Here is a 17,824-nt window from a genome sequence, read left to right as displayed (position 1 = left end):
GATACATACCAATATCTATATTTATCTTAACTAAATGAACTGCCTTTGACTTAGTCATTTTTTTTTCATTGTATACAAAGCAAGGACTTGGGCTAACTCAGCTAAATCCATCTGTATATATGAAAAAATAATTACAAAACCCTCCATCTCTTGGCTCTGGGCATTTTCTCTGGCTGCCTACTGACCTCCTTGGATTCCTTTAAGACTCAACTAAAATACCATGTTCTGTAGGAAGCCTTCCTCAACGCCTTTTAATTCTAGTGACTTCCCTCTGATTATTTCCTAGTGATCTTGTTTATAGCTTGCTTTGAATATGTTTGTTTGTACCTTGTCTTACCAATGAGGTTGTAAGTTTCTTAAAGGCAGGGATGGCCTTTTTATTTTTTTGCATCTATAGCATTAAACATTTATTGTTTAATAAATGTTTACTGATGAATTATAGAAAAGAATCAATTATTCAATCAAGAAACATTTATTAAATGCCTATTGTGTGCCAGGTAATGTGCTAGGTACAGGGGATACTACTCACAAGGAACTCATATACAAATGGGGAAGACAATGAATTCACCTTGGTAAACTTAATAAAACTAGGCAATATATCATTACTTTCCCCTTGTTTCACTGGGAACGCTAGAATTTTGTAGTACATTGATTTTGAGTAGTGCTGAAAGGGGAAGCGCTCCCTAACTCAAAGAACAGGTTCCCATAAAAGGCCACCCATGCTTCAGGTTAGCAAGCAGGCTCAAAACCATTAAAATTTAAGCTCACAACCCTCTTTCCCTAATGTGCTTACCTTTAATAGTTAGCCAAACAACAGTATTAATTCAATGGAAAAAGTATTTAATAAAAAGGCCTTGTAGACAAACTAGCAAAATATTCCTGTCATAAACAAGAGAAAACTGCTTCCACAAACATGCATAACACAAATGGGAAAAGTAGCCACGTGCAGGGTGCACATAAGGAGGAATGCCACATGACTCAGTGTTATGGAACCAGTGATGTCATTGCTCTGTTTGGGCCTACTCCTTGCTGACTTTCAATGGATGTTGTTTTTCTGAACACTTAGTGGCCTCCAGCTGCTGTTGCTAAGAATATTGATCCCTTAGGTTCTGCTGGACTGCAAACATAGTCTTTGCAAGGCATTGTCCAACATGGCCCCTCTATATGCATGGTTGTAGACCTCATCAAGCTTCTAACTTTAGCTAAAGTCTTTGGCTCTATGTTCTCAAGGAAAGAGTAGGTACTTCCATGACTCTGTAGTGCTAGGGTTACTAGTAGTAGTCTATTCCTACTACCACTGCTACTGCTACTGTTACTGCTACTGCTCAAGTAAGTGTATACTACTGCACCTTATTTGGAACACTTAATAGTTGTGTAACTGAACAAGTCACTTAACTCTTTTTCTCTCAGTTTCCTCATCTGTAAAATGATCTGGAAAAAGAAACTGTCCAACAACTGCAGTAGCTTTGCCAAGCTTGAGTCATGAAGAGTCAGAGAAGACTGAATGACTGAATAACAGCATGGCACAGGATTGTTGTGAGAGATTGGTAAAAGTTAGGGAAAGTTAGGTTTCCACAGAAGAGTTAATTAAGTTTCACAGAATAATTAATGAAGTGTCAGTTTGAACAAAGGAGGGAATAAAAATTAACTAAGGTAGATGGACCCAGCCAATGAGAGAATAGCTAGTGACTTTCTGAAAACCACAAACTCCAAAAACAGGCAAAACTGGCCTAAACCAGCCAGATAATGGTCAGGGTTGAAGAGAAAACAGGGTCAAATCGCTACCACACATGCTTAATTTCCTGATTGAATATTACCTTACACACCCACAGGGAGGAGTTTTCCACCATTTTTGAACATGGGACATATGGTGAGTGGGGGGGGGGGGTTGTATACCAAGGAGTTACATGTGAAGGGTGTATAGGGAAGATTGTAACCCAGAAGGGAGTGGACCAATCTATTCTCTGAAGGGAGGTATTGAGCTGAGAGTGCGTCAATCTGTGTCAGTCGAACAGAATAAAGCTGGTCTCACTCCTGTATTCCCCACTCCCTCTTCCTAAAAAAGGCAGGAGTATGCTCCTGGCCCGGAACATTTACCAATTCCCTTGGATTCTTCAATAATAATAAATTGCCATTGATACCTGAATTTCAGTGTCAAGCATATTTCTAACAGGTTCAAATGACTTAATTGCTTTGTAAACTTTAAAGCACTATGGACACATTAATTGTTACTGCTGCTGTTACTACTACTACCACTACTTACCACCACCACTAATAAGACTAACACCACTAGCACCAATCCTAGTGTAACAACAATGTTGCTAGCAGCTGTTGTGCTGGTGTAAGACCAACAACAAGAGCACACAGAAGGGCTGCTAGCACAGGTCCTTTGATATACTTTTCTAAGGAAAGCAACTTTAAGGGGTTAACAATCTCACTCCAATTAAATGTACATATATCATTCACTTAGTTCAGGGTGAAAAGCCAGCACCCTGCACTTCAAAGAGAATACAAACAGAAATTCCAAGCAGAAATTACATTAACAGAGCAAATAACACAAACCAGCAGACAGCCTTCCAGCTGTCTCTCCAGCATCTCAAAACATAGTTACCAGAGAAGCACCAACATCCAGGTTTTCCAAAGCTGGGGGCGGGGGCTGCTTCTACAGCTACCCAGAGTCTCATCACCAACATTCTTTCAACGAGTGTGCCCCCAAAAGCAAACCAGCAACCTCACAGCTCTCACATCTCATTTGGGCCCGGAAGGCTCAGAGCCTACTTAGCAAAACTGTGTGGGGTCTGGGGCCTGGGGCCTTCTTGTTTCTTAAGCAAGTCATCAAAGACTCTTGATTCAAAGATTCCCAATGGAAGCAGAGGCACTTGATGGCCTTAGCATTCCAAAAGATTACCATAACAACTACCATGCTCATTCACTACTACCACTAATACAGTTCTGCTGCTGCTATCTCCCTAATACGATAGTACTACTACTATATTACTGCCACTAGCAGTTCTGCTATGTCATTTAGTAGTACTAGTACTGCTACTGCTGCTCCTGCAACTAGAGATAATAATAATGGTTAGCATTTACACTGTTGTTGTTCAGTCCATGTCTGACTCTTTGCGACTCCATTGGGGATTTTATTGGCAAAGATACTACAGTGGTTGGCCATTTCCTCCTCTAAGCTCATTTTATAGTTGAGAAAACTGAGGCACACAAAGGTACAGGATCACATAGCTGTAAGTGTCTGAGGCCAGATTTGACCTGGAAAGGATAAGTTTTCCTGACTTCAGGCCCAACACCCTTTCCACTTTGCCACCTAGCATTGATATAGTGCCTACTAAATGCCAGGCACTTTATTAAATAATTTACAAGTATTATCTCATTTTACCTTTACAACAGCCATGGGAGGTACATTCTACTATTATTTTCATCTTATAGATGAGGAAACTGAAACAAGTAGAAGTTAAGCAGCTTGCCTAGGGTTACACAGCTACTAAGTTCTTCCTGACTTGTCTTAATGCTCCATTCACTGAAGCAAAATATTACAACAATACTACAGTAATAATATAACACTACCACTAGTAGCAGCCCTACCATGCTAAGTTACTACTACTACTACTACGACAACAACTACCACCACCACCACCACCACCACTACTACTACTACTACCACCACTACATTCAGGTACTACTATGGTACTACTGTAATGCTACAGTATGATACACTATTGCTACCACAATAGTACTGAAGCATTACTATAGCTCTACTAAAATAGTACTGTAGTGGTAAAGTAGTAGCAGCAGTTGTATTATGGTACTACTATAATGTAGCAGTGGTAGTAGTAGTAGTAGTAGTAGTAGTAGTAGTAGCAGCAGTAATAGTAATAGTAGTAAATGAAGATGGCAGATCCTCCTCTTCAGTTACCAAGGTCTTCAGCTTAAGTCAGAAGTGAGCGACACAGACAAGGTCTATAGCCATGTGCCCATTGGGACCATGCCAGGTAGAACTATCCTGTTTTTGTCTAGTAGTTGTAGTAGTAGTAGTAGTAGTAGCAGCAGCAGCAGCAGCAGTCATAGCTGTAGTAATAGCAACTAGCATTTCTATAAAAGGCTTAAGCTTTACACAGCACTTTACAGGCATTATCTCATTTGATCTTCACAAAAACCCTGTAAGGCACTCTAAACAAGAATCTGCTCTTATCGCACTTTTTGAAGAATAGCTTCCTTTTCTTTCATAGAATGAAGAACCATAGAACCAAGATTAATTGATGGATGGGAGGGAGAAAATATCTTTGCAGGTGCTTATTATTTACTTCATGTAGTGGCCAGCCTGTTCCTTTCTAGAGTCTCAAGTAGGAGGCTTTCTATTGCCAGGACATTCTTTGCCCCAGGTACTAACCTCATTCGAACATAGAGCAATTGTTCTCCTATCTGAAAGCCTCAGGCACACACGTGCAAATACATACATGCATACATACATACACACCCACACACATACACACATACATAGTATTTTCCTCTTTGGATTCTTCTTTCTTTTTTGTTTTCTTGTGTCTCCATTGCCAAAGTCTCTAATTTGTGGTGAGCATTACCCATGCTTTACAATTTTGATTTTTGAAAGTTAAACTAGACCTAGTTATCCATATAAGGATTACTCACTTTAGGGTACTGAGGTTCCCTAGTTTCTTAATTCTAAGACTCTCTTCTTCTTGCACATGTAGATTAGAAGATGGGGAAAAGGCATAGAGACAAAGCTAAACTCATGGCCAAGGTCACTATTTTATCTACCCTGCCGAGCCATATTTCTGACGTTTCCTACATACAAATGGCCAGCTAAGTTTAATTTTAAACTATTTTTTTCTTTTTTGTTAACTATTTCCCAATTTACATACAAAAATTAACATTCAATTTTATCATTTTGAATTCCAAATTCTCTCTCTCCATACATCTTTCCTCTCCCACCTTCTTTCCCTCCTCACTCCTTAAGAATGCAAGAAATTTGATTTCAGTTATACTTGTGATATCATGCAAAACATATTTCCATATTAGCCAAGTTCTTCTCTCATTGGAGATGGATAGCATTTTTCATCATGCGTCCTTTGGAAGTGCCTTAGATGATTATCTTGATTAGAGTAACTAAGTTGTTCACAATTGATTATCCTTACTTTACTGCTGTTACTGTGTACACTGTTCTCCTGGTTCTGTTCCCTTCACTTTGCATCCATTTATATGTCTTCCCAAGTTTTTTTTTTTCTGAAAACATCTTGTTTCTCATTTCTTATAGCATGATAGATAGTATTCCATCATAATCACATACCATAACTTGTTTAGCTATTCCCCAATTAACGGGCATCAACTCAATTTAGATTTTTGCCACCACAAAAAGAACTCTTGTAAATATTTTGGTACAAATAGATCCTTTTACCTTTTCTTTGCTCTCTTGGGATACAGACTCAGTAGTGGTACTGCTGGGTTAAAGGGTATGCATAGTTTCATAGTCCTTTGTGCAAAGTTCCGGAAAATTCTCCAGAATATTTGAATCAGTTCACAACTTCAACAGTTTATTAATATTGCCATTTATCCATATCTCCTCTAGTATTTGTCATTTTCCTTTTCTGTCATGCTAGCTAATCTGATACATACCTCAGGATTGTTTTAATCTGTTTTTCTTTAATTGGCAGTAATTTAGAGCATTTTTTATTTGATTTCTTCTTCTGAAAAATTGCCTGTTCATAGCTCTCTACTATTGTAACAACAATGTTGCTGGCAGCTGCTGTGGAGGTGAAAGACCAGCAGCACCACCACACAGGAAAGCTGCTAACACAGATTCTTTGATCTGCTTTTCTAAAAAAAAAAAAGCAACTTTAAGGGGTTTACAATCTCACTTTAATCAAATATAGATATATCATTCACTTAGTTCAAGGGCAAAAGTCAGCACCCTGAACTTCAGAGCAAACACAAACAGAAATTACAAACACAGAAAATATAAACAGAACAAATAACACAAATCAACAGACAGGTTTCTAGCTGTCTGATCAAAGCTATAAATACATAGTTACCAGAGAGAGAAGCACCAACATCTGGGTTTTCAAAGTTGAGGGGGTTCCTTAACAGCTACCCAGAGTCTTCACACCAACACTCTTCCAATTAGTGAGCCCCAAACAAAATGCTAACCTCAGAGTATTTATACACTTCTTCACATCAGACACTTCATGCCTCTCCAGGGTTTCATACCTCTCTAGGGCTTCACACATCTGGAGGGTTTCCACACCTCTTGAGGTTTTCACACCTCTTGTGACCTAACTAGCAAAAAGGTGTGGGCCTTCCTACACACAAAGGCAAGACTCAATCAAAGGCACCTGATTGCCTTACTGCTGAGAAGCACTCCAAAACAAAAGACAACAAAAAGTCCCACTTTGCTTGCCATTACAACTATTTAACTAGGAATGGCTATTTTTAACTTTGGCTCAGTTACCTATATATTTGACAAATGAGGCCTTTACCAGAGGAACTTAGTGAACAATGTTCACAGTTTCCTCTTTGCCTTCTAATTTTAGCTGTATTAATTTTATTTGTACAAAAGCCTTTTAATTTCACATCATCAAATTATCCATTTTCTTTCCCATTTTCTTTCTTCATCATTTTGTCATAAATGCTTCCCTTATTCATAGATCTAACAAGTACATTTCATCATACTCCACTAATTTATTTACATTCTTCTTTATATCTAAATCATTTTTCCATTTTGAACTTATCTTGGTTTAACTAAGTTTCAAAGGCATTTTGAGATTACCCTTACGCTGAGGCATAGCATATGGGATGTGAATTCCACATGACTTTACTCTGAAATGCGTTCATGCAGTCACATAATCTGTCCAGATTAGGTTCTGAAACACAAGGATGATGGCATTGCCCTGGAGGCATTCCTAGAAGATCAACAACAGGACCTTAAAGCTGCCTAAGAAAACTGCATAATTTTAAGGTCTTTCCCTCTTTCGAATTTCCTGAGATGGAAGAGTATGAAGAGTTGAAACTGAATGCATAAAAAATACATAAAACTTATACTCTCCAAGTATGTCAGTAACTCTGCACTTATGAGAAGTAATTAACATATTGAGGGATATTATATCTTAGTATTACAATAGATTTTCACAGAGCAGTCCTGCATAGGAGCAGATTTAGTAGACCATCCTTAATGTAATACAGACTCAAGTGCATAATAAGCACAGAGGCACAGGAAATGTTGAATATATGTTAAAGAGGAGATTCTGATTCAGATCATACTAGAGGTTTAGCTTCACCTCTGAGTTCTCTTCCAATTAGGAGACTCCATAATTCTATGTCCCAAAGATTTAGAAATATAGGACATTAGTCCCCCACAAACAAATACAGAATAAAGGTTCACAGAATTTTACAGTTTGAAATGGAGCTTGTAAATTATCTAACCCCACCCCTCATTTTGTAATTTTTAGTATTGGTGTACATTTCAAAGTTCAAAGTCCAATCCCTACCAAAATCATGAATCCTATCCACGGATAACTGGGTAGCACTGTGGCTAGAGCACCAAGCCTGGAGTCAGGAATTCTGGAGTTTAAATCTGGCATGACTAGTTTGTGACCCTGAGCAAGTCACTTAATCTTCTTTACCTCAGTTTTATCATATGTAAAATGAGTTGGAGAAGGAACTGGAAAAACATTCTGTCAAGAAAACGCCAAATGGAGTCAAAAAGGGTCAGTTATGATGGAAAAATGACTGAACAACATCTGTAATGATGTTTTAAAATGATCATTTGGCCACCATTTTATTACTTGCAGTGACAAGGCATCAACTAAGTCTCAAGGTAGTTCAACTAAACAAACCAAATAACAGGGACACTATGTGGTTTACCTTGCCAATTCCTGACAGCTAGAGTGAAAGAGCTGTGATAAAATTTCAGATCCAACTTTTATTCCACTGAGTATTCCACTAGTCACTTGCATTTGGTTAAGGAATTCTCCAAAATGAAAACTTGGATGACCTGGGTGGGGGTGCTGGGTGGGGGGAAGTGTCCCAGAGAAGTAACAAATAGCAAACTACATCACCTAAAATAAAATGATTGATAACACTTAAAGATTACAAGATACTTTGCATATTACAAATCTAACATGATACCATTAACTGAATCTCTACAGATATAACCAACTATTCAACAAATATTTATTGAGCATTTACTTTTTGCCAGGTAATACTAAGCAAAGGAGATATAAAAACGATATTTAAGTAGTTCCCTCAAGTACATTATTTAGGGGAGTACCCCTATGTAAGTATCTTATCAAGTGAGATGTGTACATATGTAGGTATATATAAAATAGGTACGAGGTAGAGACATTCTATAGACATTCTGCCTGCTCTGGACCAGTGACCTTGCAATATGAGACTTAACCCTTTTTATGCTGGAACACTTGCTCTAGGGCCCATGCTGTTTTGATTGAGGATGGCTTCCCATTTATAACATGGATGATATTTAGGTTAGCTCCAGCTATCAGAAGATATCATTCACCCCAACATTATGCATGTAAAAGGCCAGGCTTTCCACTTTAAGGAAATGTTCATTTAGTCCTATGGTGATGTTATATATTAAAAGTATCTTTTTTAGTTTATCTAAAACATTAAGAAAGTACTTTTTAGTCAAAAAACCTTTTTTAAACATTTTCCTTTTAAGAATATTGGTAGGACAAAAGTTAAGACCTTTCCTTAAGAAACAGATTAAGGGTGATAACCAAGCTAGACACTTATCTCTGAAAAAAGATTGTGCTGGGAGGGGTGGGGGTGGGGGATAGAGCCAAGATGGCGGCTGGAAAGCAGGAACTTGCTTAAGCTCTTCAAATCCCTCCAAAGACGTGTAAAAATGGCTCAGACAAAATTCTAGAGGTATGGAACACACGGAATAGCAGAAGGAAGCAGGTCTCCAGTCCTGGATGGCTTGGATGGTTGCTGGTAAGGGTCTATCGTATGGTGCTAGGAGGGGAATGCAGCCCAGCGTGGGCCACGTCAGGACAGGACAGACCAGACCAGGAGTTACCCAGAGCAGGCCTTAGGGCCATGAATCATTGAGCTGTGGCATTTAGCAAACTTCTTAACCCACAAATGCCAAGGACCATGGAACCAGTTGGTGGGAAAACTGCTAGGTTGGGTTATAAAGCAGTCTGGTCCCAGCCCTGGGGGTGGTGGAGGTGGTGTGGCAGTGATAGCAGCAGCAACAGGAAGCTTCTGCAACTGCTTCCAGAGCTCCAGTGTCAGCTTTCGGGAGTCCCTGGCTCACACGGTGGGAGGAATAAAGCTGCGGACCAGAGTGGGAGTGCAGGTCTTGCTTTGCCCTGCTTGGATCTGGGTCACAATCCTGGTTGGTGGTTCTTGTGGGAGGAGGAGCACTGCTGTGACAGTGGAGTAGGAGTAGCTTTGAAAACAGCAGCACAAGGCCCCTAAAGACTGGAACAAAACACTCTCTACTCTACCAGTAGTCATACCCAGAGAAAAAGCTCAAAGGTCAAGTAGTTTGCTGGGAACATAGCCAGGCAGCGAAAAAGGATGCAGACTCAGACTCAGACTGTAGAATCTTCTTTTGGTGACAAAGAGGACCAAAACATACAGCCATAAGAAGTCAATAAAGTCAAAGAGCCTATATTAAAAGCCTCCAAGAAAAACATGAACTGGTCTCAGGCCATGGAAGAGATCAAAAAGGATTTGGAAAAGCAAACAAGAGAAGTAGAGGAAAAATTGGGAATAGAAATGAGATGCAAGAAAACCATGAAAAACAAGTCAATGACTTGCTAAAGGAGACCCAAAAAATATTGAAGAAAATAACACCTTAAAAAATAGACTAACCCAAAGGGCAAAGGAGCTCCAAACAGACAATGAGGAGAAAAATGCCTTGAAAGGCAGAATTAGCCAAGTGGAAAAGGAGGTCCAAAAGACCACTGAAGAAAATACTACCTTAAAAATTAGATTGGAGCAAGTGGAAGCTAGTGACTTTATGAGAAATCAAGATATTATAAAACAGAATCAAAGGAATGAAAAGATGGAATTCAATGTGAGATATCTCATTGGAAAAACCACTGACCTGGAAAATAGATCCAGGAGAGATAATTTAAAAATTATTGGACTACCTGAAAGCTATGATCAAAAAAAGAGCCTACACTTCTTTCAAGAAGTTATCAAGGAAAACTGCCATGATATTCTAGAATCAGAGGGTAAATTAGAATTTGAAGGAATCCACTGATCACCTCCTCAAATAGATCCCAAAAAGAAAACTCTCAGGAATATTGTCACCAAATTCCAGAGTTTCCAGGTCAAGGAGAAAATGCTGCAAGCAGCCAGAAAGAAACAATTTGAATATTGGGGAAACACAATCAGGATATCACAAGATCTAGCAGCTTCTACATTAAGGAATCAAAAGGCTTGGTATATAATATTCCGGAGGTCAATGGAGCTAGGATTAAAAGCAAGAATCACCTACCCAGCAAAACTGAGTATAACACTCAAGCTTTCTCAGTGAAAAGACCAGAGATGAATAGAAAATTTGACTTTCAAACACAAGAATCAAGAGAAGCATGAAAAGGTAAACAAGAAAGAGAAATCATAAAAGGGAATATGCATATATATAGACAGAGGGCATAGGGTGAGTTGAATATGAAGGGATGATATCTAAAAAAAAATTAAATTAAGGGATAAGAGATGAATATATTGAGACAGGGAGAAAGGGAGAGACAGAATGGGGTAAATTATCTCACATAAAAGTGGCAAGAAAGAGCAGTTTCTTGGAAGGGAAGAGGGGGCAGGTGAGGGGGAATGAGTGAATCTTGCTCTTATCTGACTTGACTTGAGGAGGGAATAACATACACACACAATTTGGTATCTTACCCCACAGAAAAGTATGGGGAAGGGGATTAAAAAGGGGGGGATAATAGAAAGGAAGGAAGATAGGGGGAGGAGGTAATCAAACGCAAGCACTTTTGAAAAGGGACAGGGTCAAGGGAAAAATTTAATAAAGGGGACAGGATAGGATGGAGGGAAATATAGTTAGTCTTTCACAACATGAGTATTATGGAACTGTTTTACATAATGATACATGTGTGGCCTATGTTGAATTGCTTGATTTCTTAGGGAGGTTGTTTGGGAAGGGAAGAGGGGAAACAATTTGGAACTCAAAGTTTTAAAATCAGATGCTCAAAAGAAAAAGTTATTTTTGCATGCAACTGAGAAATAAGATATACAGGGAATGGGCCATAGAAATTTATACTGCCCTACAAGAAAGTAAGGGGAAAGAGGATGGGGGGAGAGTGTGGTGACATAAGGGAGGACTGACTGGGGAATGGAGAAATCAGAATATATGCCATCTTGGAGTGGGGGGAGGGTAGAAATCGGGAGAAAATCTGTGATTGAAAATCTTGGGGAAATCAATGTTGAAAACTAAAATTTTAAATAAATAACAAAATTAAAAAGTGATCAAAAAAAGATTGTTGCCTCCCCAGCTACATGAAGTGATTGACCCTATGACTTGCACTTCTCCACTGAGAAAAAAAATATGGTAACTGTGAAAGGGAGGAAGTCTCTTTGTTTACTCCAGGAGTGATGAGAATAGGCTAGGAGGGAATGAGATATACAATCTATTACCCATCTGTTCTTGAATAGTTGAATTTCATGAATTCTTGAATCTGAATTCATTGTATTTTATAATATTTTCATTGTTCAAAATTGTTACTTCATGTAACATTCCAAAGTTACCTCAATATCCTAGTTTTTTTTAAAGAGGCCTTAATCATTGAATAATGTTTGCCTCAGCAAACTGAGTCCTGTTAAAGACCTTAGCTTAAAAAGGCCAAGATTCCCCACAGCATTCTGGGCCATCTCCAGTTGTCCTGATATATAGCCGGCCACTGGACCCAGATGCATCAGGAGGTGAAAGTGAGGCTGGTGACTTTGCACAACCCTCCCTCACTTAAACCCAATTCACCTGCATGTCATGGCATCACCTGTCATTTTCTTAGTTCTCCAATTCTTCTAGTCACTCATGCTCATAACCTTGAGACTCCTCTTCTTTCACTTCTAATGGCCAGATAGTTAACAAGTCCCATCTTTCCAATATCTGTTCCCTTTTTTTTTACTATTTCTACTGACATAACTCCAGGTCAATACTTCACTGCTTCTACTTAGACTAATGTAATCTTCTCTTCATTGGTCTCTCTAGTCTCTTCCTCTCCAGTCTAGTATACCACTTCTAGATTAATTTTCTTAATGTACAGCTCTAATCACAATCATTCCATTTCTCAATCTTCAATGGCTACAAGTTGCTTCAGAAAAGATTTCAAACTCCTAAGCCTATTATACAAAGCTTTACATACACCTGGCTCAAGCCTTATTTATTTTATAGAATCTTTGTAATTTGTTATATTATCTCTGTACATTAAAAGACTTCAGAACAATTACTATGCATTTTTGATCTAGACCATAAAGTTTCCTGTTCCTATCACATGCCCTTTTTTATCTCTCTTCTCCAACTATGAAAATCCTAGCTATTTTTCAAAGCTCATTTCTAATACTACCAGCTCCTTGAAGCATTCCTTGAGCTTCGTCCTCCCACAGATCAGAAACAATACCACTCTTCCTTCCCATTCAAAATTAATAGCACCTGGAGAAGACAATATTAGGGGTTAGAGAATTTCAGTTCAAATCCTAGCTCTTCCATTTACTAGCTATATAATCTGTTTTGATCTGACTCCACGGCTGGTGCTCTACTCATTGTGCCACCTAGCTGCCCCTCATATTTTCTATAGAAACAAGTGTATCCATGCACTCAACCTCAACCACATTATCCATTTTGACCAGACAAGACCACAATAGCTAGCCAATCAGAAGACAGCTCCATCAGGATATAGAGCAGGATGCTTAACCACCAAACTGTAGAAGAAAAATATCAATATAGCACCTGTGCAGTAATAGTAAAGAACTGACCTAGAGTGAACTTACGACTTAGAGAAGCTTATTATAATATCAATATCATACATACATACCCCCCAAATGTGTTTTTTCAGTATGCATTATGGGTAACCACATGCACCGTTCCAATGAGGCTGGGACCCCTCCTCTGTTACTTAATTACTTAAAAAACTCTTGCCTTTTTTAATATTAATCGTATTCTTATATTCTATGTAAGTTTTGATTGGGTAACCAGCATTATATTCCCTATGAAATAGCATGTCTTGCCATACTAAAGTTGTTTATTCCACTAAGGAACTTACCCACTCACCACAGCACGAAACCACAAAACTTTAATAAATCTTTCTAACAGGCGTGGAGTAGACCTGAGGCTCTGAAATTCTTTAGAGATATCCCATTACAACTCTACTTAACCCTCATAAAGAGGTCCAATTTACACTGTTAGAAAGCACTGAAGATCCCTAAAAGTTCTTTTGTTTATGTAGGTTATATCTATAGACATTTGCTATATCAGCAACTAAAATATTTTCATATTATGATGAAAAAAGTTTTGACCTCATGGATCCAAACAAGACCCTGACTGCATCTCAGTGATCTCCAGAGGTCAGTGAACTATAGTTTGAAAACTAATAAACTAAATAAGGAAATGATGTGCCGATGATGATTATGAATCTTAATCTTCATACAAGTCTAAATTTATTCCCCTTTGTTTTGGTAAAAAGGATAAAAGAACGAAAGAAATCAATGGAAGAACCAAATCAACAAAGAGAAAAGGCCCGTAATTCCTGACTGAGCTAGTATCGGAATTAACATTCACATTAACTGCCTGTTAACAAATTGAATGCTGATTTCTTCAACTCATTAGATGGCAGTTAGTAATTCTTTTATCATTGTCTCATCAGCTTGCTGTTCAACAGCTTAATAGCAGAACTTCAATGAATTAATTATACTTGAAGCCATTTTTACACATTTGAATATGCATAACAAGATTAAATATTCATAGTTTAGTATTATGTTGAACTGAGAATACATTCTCCACCTCCCCGCCTGTTCTTCTCTAAGAAATGTGTAACAATTTGAAAAATTAGGAATAGTCATTTGTGGGAAGGTATTGTATATATGCCTGCCTGTGGGGAAAAAGGAGGATGGATGAGGTATCAAAAGGACGTTCCTAAAGTTAAGTCTCACCTATCTGAAACCTAAGGCAAAATCATCCATCTGGTGATTGTCTTCATCAGTCAATTATCAAAACTACTCTCAATAAAGAGATGCAGGTTAGATTTGTGTCAAATTTGCTTGTAAGACTGACAGTTTTCTTTTTGATACAACTTATGGGAAACTATTTCTTTTTACTTGAGGTAATAACCTGCTTAGTTCTTGTAGGGCAAAGCAAATGATGCTTATATGAATACTAGCCTAGCTTTAGCAAGCTGTCCTGCCTTTTTCCAATTCTTTAGATAATATGCTGAATGCTATCATTTATTTATGATCATCAGTTCTTTTCTTAATTGCTAACTAAAAAGCACAGTTCCAATTTACAAAAGAACATAGAAAAAATGTATATTTGACTGTCTTTTATTTATAGATTAAAATGTACTGCTCTAATGAGACCATTATATGAATGCATGAGTGTAGACTGGTAAACAACTCAGAAATAAAAAGACCTTATTGAATAAAACTTCCCTCAATATAATCATCAGACTTTTAGTTGATCTCTTACAGAAACAGGCAGAGAGAAATATTTCCCAACCTAAGATTAGCACATCATGTATCAACCTAGACCTTCCCCAAAGCCAATTACTAACTGAAAGATCATTTTAAATCTATCTAAAATCTTCCTTTCCCAAACTGTTCAGTGCCCACAACTACCATAATTAGGATATCAATCAGGTAAAATAATCTTGCTCATATCTTGACCAAATTGAACCTATAACATAGGCCTTGGTCAGCCTCAGGTCAGTTGGAATAGTTTCCTTGATCTAAAATTTTCATACTCTTCATACTTCCTCCAGCCTATAAGATGAGCCTAAGTCCAGACTATAAACTAGGATCAAGAAGGCTCTCACTAACCTCCCCTATTCCTCAATTTGTCTAGCCTAAAAATAGCTACCATAATAATAAACCTTTGCACATTTATATCTTAAGTGCACATTCCTTTGTACTATTTTGTAGAGATCTTAGGAAAAGGATCTCCTCTGAATATTCTTATAATAAATAGAAACTATGACAATTTAACTAATAACGTAGTACAAAAATTATGAATGAACAATGAAAAATAACAGAAAATGATGCTGCTGCAAAAAAATCTTCATAAAAATACTTTAAATATAGATTTTGAATGTTATGTAGTATAGTGGAAAGATTAATGCCTCTGGAGTTAGAAGGCCTGAATTCAAATCTCCACTGTGACAACTGTGTGATACTAAAAAAAATAACATTTAACTTCCTTAGGTCTCAATCCCCAAATGTCAAACAAGGAAGTAAAACTAGATGGACATTTAGGTCCCTTCTAGCTCTAGATATGTGATTCTATGAATGCTGAAGTTTGAGGAAAAACAGACTTTACTATAGGAGTATGAAGTTGTAGATGGAGAATTGGCAAATAAGAAGCCCTCTGTAGACTTTCAAGGGTTTTAGATATTGATGACGACAATTTTATATTATGTCTGTTTACTTTAAAATGTATACTTTTACTTTTTGTTGATACAAGTATTATCAGTAGCACCATTCTTACACTGAATGGCAATGATCAGGTTAGGAATTTTGGTTCACATATAAACTAAGAGAGAGAAAGAAGCTATAAGAAGACAGCGAGAGGGAAGAAACACAGAAATAAAGGGAATGTAAGATAGCAAGAAGTATTGCCTCCCCCAGGGGGAAAACTTACATGTCTGTATTATGTCAGCAACTATATATCTCTCTATATACATGTGTGTATGTATATATACAGATATGCATATACACATCATATATAAATATAAATATATATATATGGAAAGAGAGAGAGGGAGGGGGAGAGAGAGAGAGAGAGAGAGAGAGAGGGAGAGAGAGAAGAGAGAGCACAAGTGCTTAGATAATCACAATAATTTGACAACAAATTGGAGCCTGAATTTAAAAGGAGGAAGGGATTAGAATAGATTCCACTTGAGAGATTTCATAGTGTTCTAAACCATCCTAAGCTGCTTATACATTCACACACATATACATGTGCATAATAATTTTCTTTCAATACCAGTATTCTGCTATCATGCTCTACAGCTCTAAATCTTATAATACCACAATCTCTAAAGAATCAAAATTATGGGTGACCCAAAAAGCAGTGATTTGAGTACATAACTTTTAAACTTGATTTCATGGTCCCTTTAAGTTTTAGTTGGCCATATATATATATATATATATATATATATATATATATATATGAAAGGACAAGAATGTGGCTTAGCATGTAGAAGACACCTTTATCCTTGAATTTAATTTTATTTCTGTCCATTTCCTTACCTACGCATGTATTTGGGATAAAAAGAGAGACTTGGAGTTGTAAAACTGGGAAGCTTCAAAATTAAGAGTTGTTTGGTGATTATTGAGCAAATAGCCCTTGCACAGCCATGCCCAGGAATAGTTTAGGTTTCAGAGATTAAAACTGAGAGTCATAGAGAATGTTCATCATAAACTCTGATGAGATTTTGATAGAAAGAAGAAAACCCCTGTAACAGGAAGCTGAAAACAAAGCAAACAAAATTTTGATCTTGAGAGTACTAGTTCCTGAACTAGAAGTGTCTTTTGATTCTGAAGCAGGGGCATCAAACTCAAATAGAAAACAATCCTTGTGTGCCACATCAGTGCCCAGCTAGCATTGCATGTGAGGCAGGAGTCAGGGTGCAAGGGGGTGGAAGGTGGCTCAGGGCCTGTGCCAACATACTGGGAGGGTGGGGATGGAGGTCTGGTAGTAAGAACTAACATTTGTATTGGTTTAGGATGAGCCTCCTGCTGCCCAAGCTTGCATCCAAAAGAAGAAGTAGACCAGACAATAAAAAATACTTCAGTAAAGGTTTTGGTCCTTACATTTGGAAGAGATCAGGATCCTGTCTATCTGCAGATAGATAATATCCTTTCCAAGACTTATCATGACTTAAATAAAATGGCTAGGATACATCTGGTGGATGTGGACCAAACACCAATTTACACCCAGTATTTTGGCATAAGTTATATTCCACTTACTGTAATTTTCTTCAATGGGCAGCATATGAAATTGGATTATGGGTCTCCAAACCACACTAAGTTTGTGGGAAATTTCAAAACTAAACAGGTCTTCATAGACTTGGTTGAAGTAATCTGTCAAGGAGTGATGCAAGGAAAACTTATCGTCCAAAGCCCAATTGATCCCCAGAACATTCCTATATATGATATTCTTTATCACGACATTCAAAACATCTACTTGAACCAAAGTTGAAGAGAGAAGTGCAGATGAAACAACATGTATAACCACTATATGCTGTTGTTGCATGACCCTGTCGTCCTGAAGCATTCACACACCAGAGAGGGGAAGAGGGTAGAAGAGGTTTGAATTTTATATCAAATTCTAAAATGATGCCAGACCCCTGATTAAGAGATCACATTGAAATTTGTTGATATTTGGGGATACCTTGGACCCATAATTTTCTACTATCTACACACATTTAGAAAATTGTGCTAAATGGTGTCAATCTTGGATTCGGACTTAATTTCTAACCACACCCACCTCTTCCACCAACTTGCCCTTTCTCTCTCCTTAGGACAATATTGTTGACCCAATTTGTCATTTCTCCCAAATTAAGGTAGTATATTCTTTAACGTGGAGCTAATCAAT

The 17,824-nt window shown here is 37.7% G+C and overlaps 1 protein-coding gene and 1 pseudogene across 1 annotated transcript in view; one reads left to right on the top strand and one right to left on the bottom strand.

Annotated features, from left to right (window-relative positions):
• The window catches only part of PRR16 (proline rich 16), a 212,335-nt gene that overhangs the window by 130,214 nt on the left and 64,297 nt on the right, over window positions 1–17,824 (bottom strand). The window lies entirely within an intron of this gene.
• LOC118858159 lies at window positions 16,954–17,428 on the top strand (annotated as a pseudogene).

Source organism: Trichosurus vulpecula, chromosome 1 (genome assembly GCF_011100635.1).
Source record: "Trichosurus vulpecula isolate mTriVul1 chromosome 1, mTriVul1.pri, whole genome shotgun sequence".
Classification (NCBI taxonomy): domain Eukaryota; kingdom Metazoa; phylum Chordata; class Mammalia; order Diprotodontia; family Phalangeridae; genus Trichosurus; species Trichosurus vulpecula.
The sequence above is the reverse complement of the archived record's forward strand: the minus strand, read 5'-3'. Positions and strand labels throughout refer to the sequence as shown.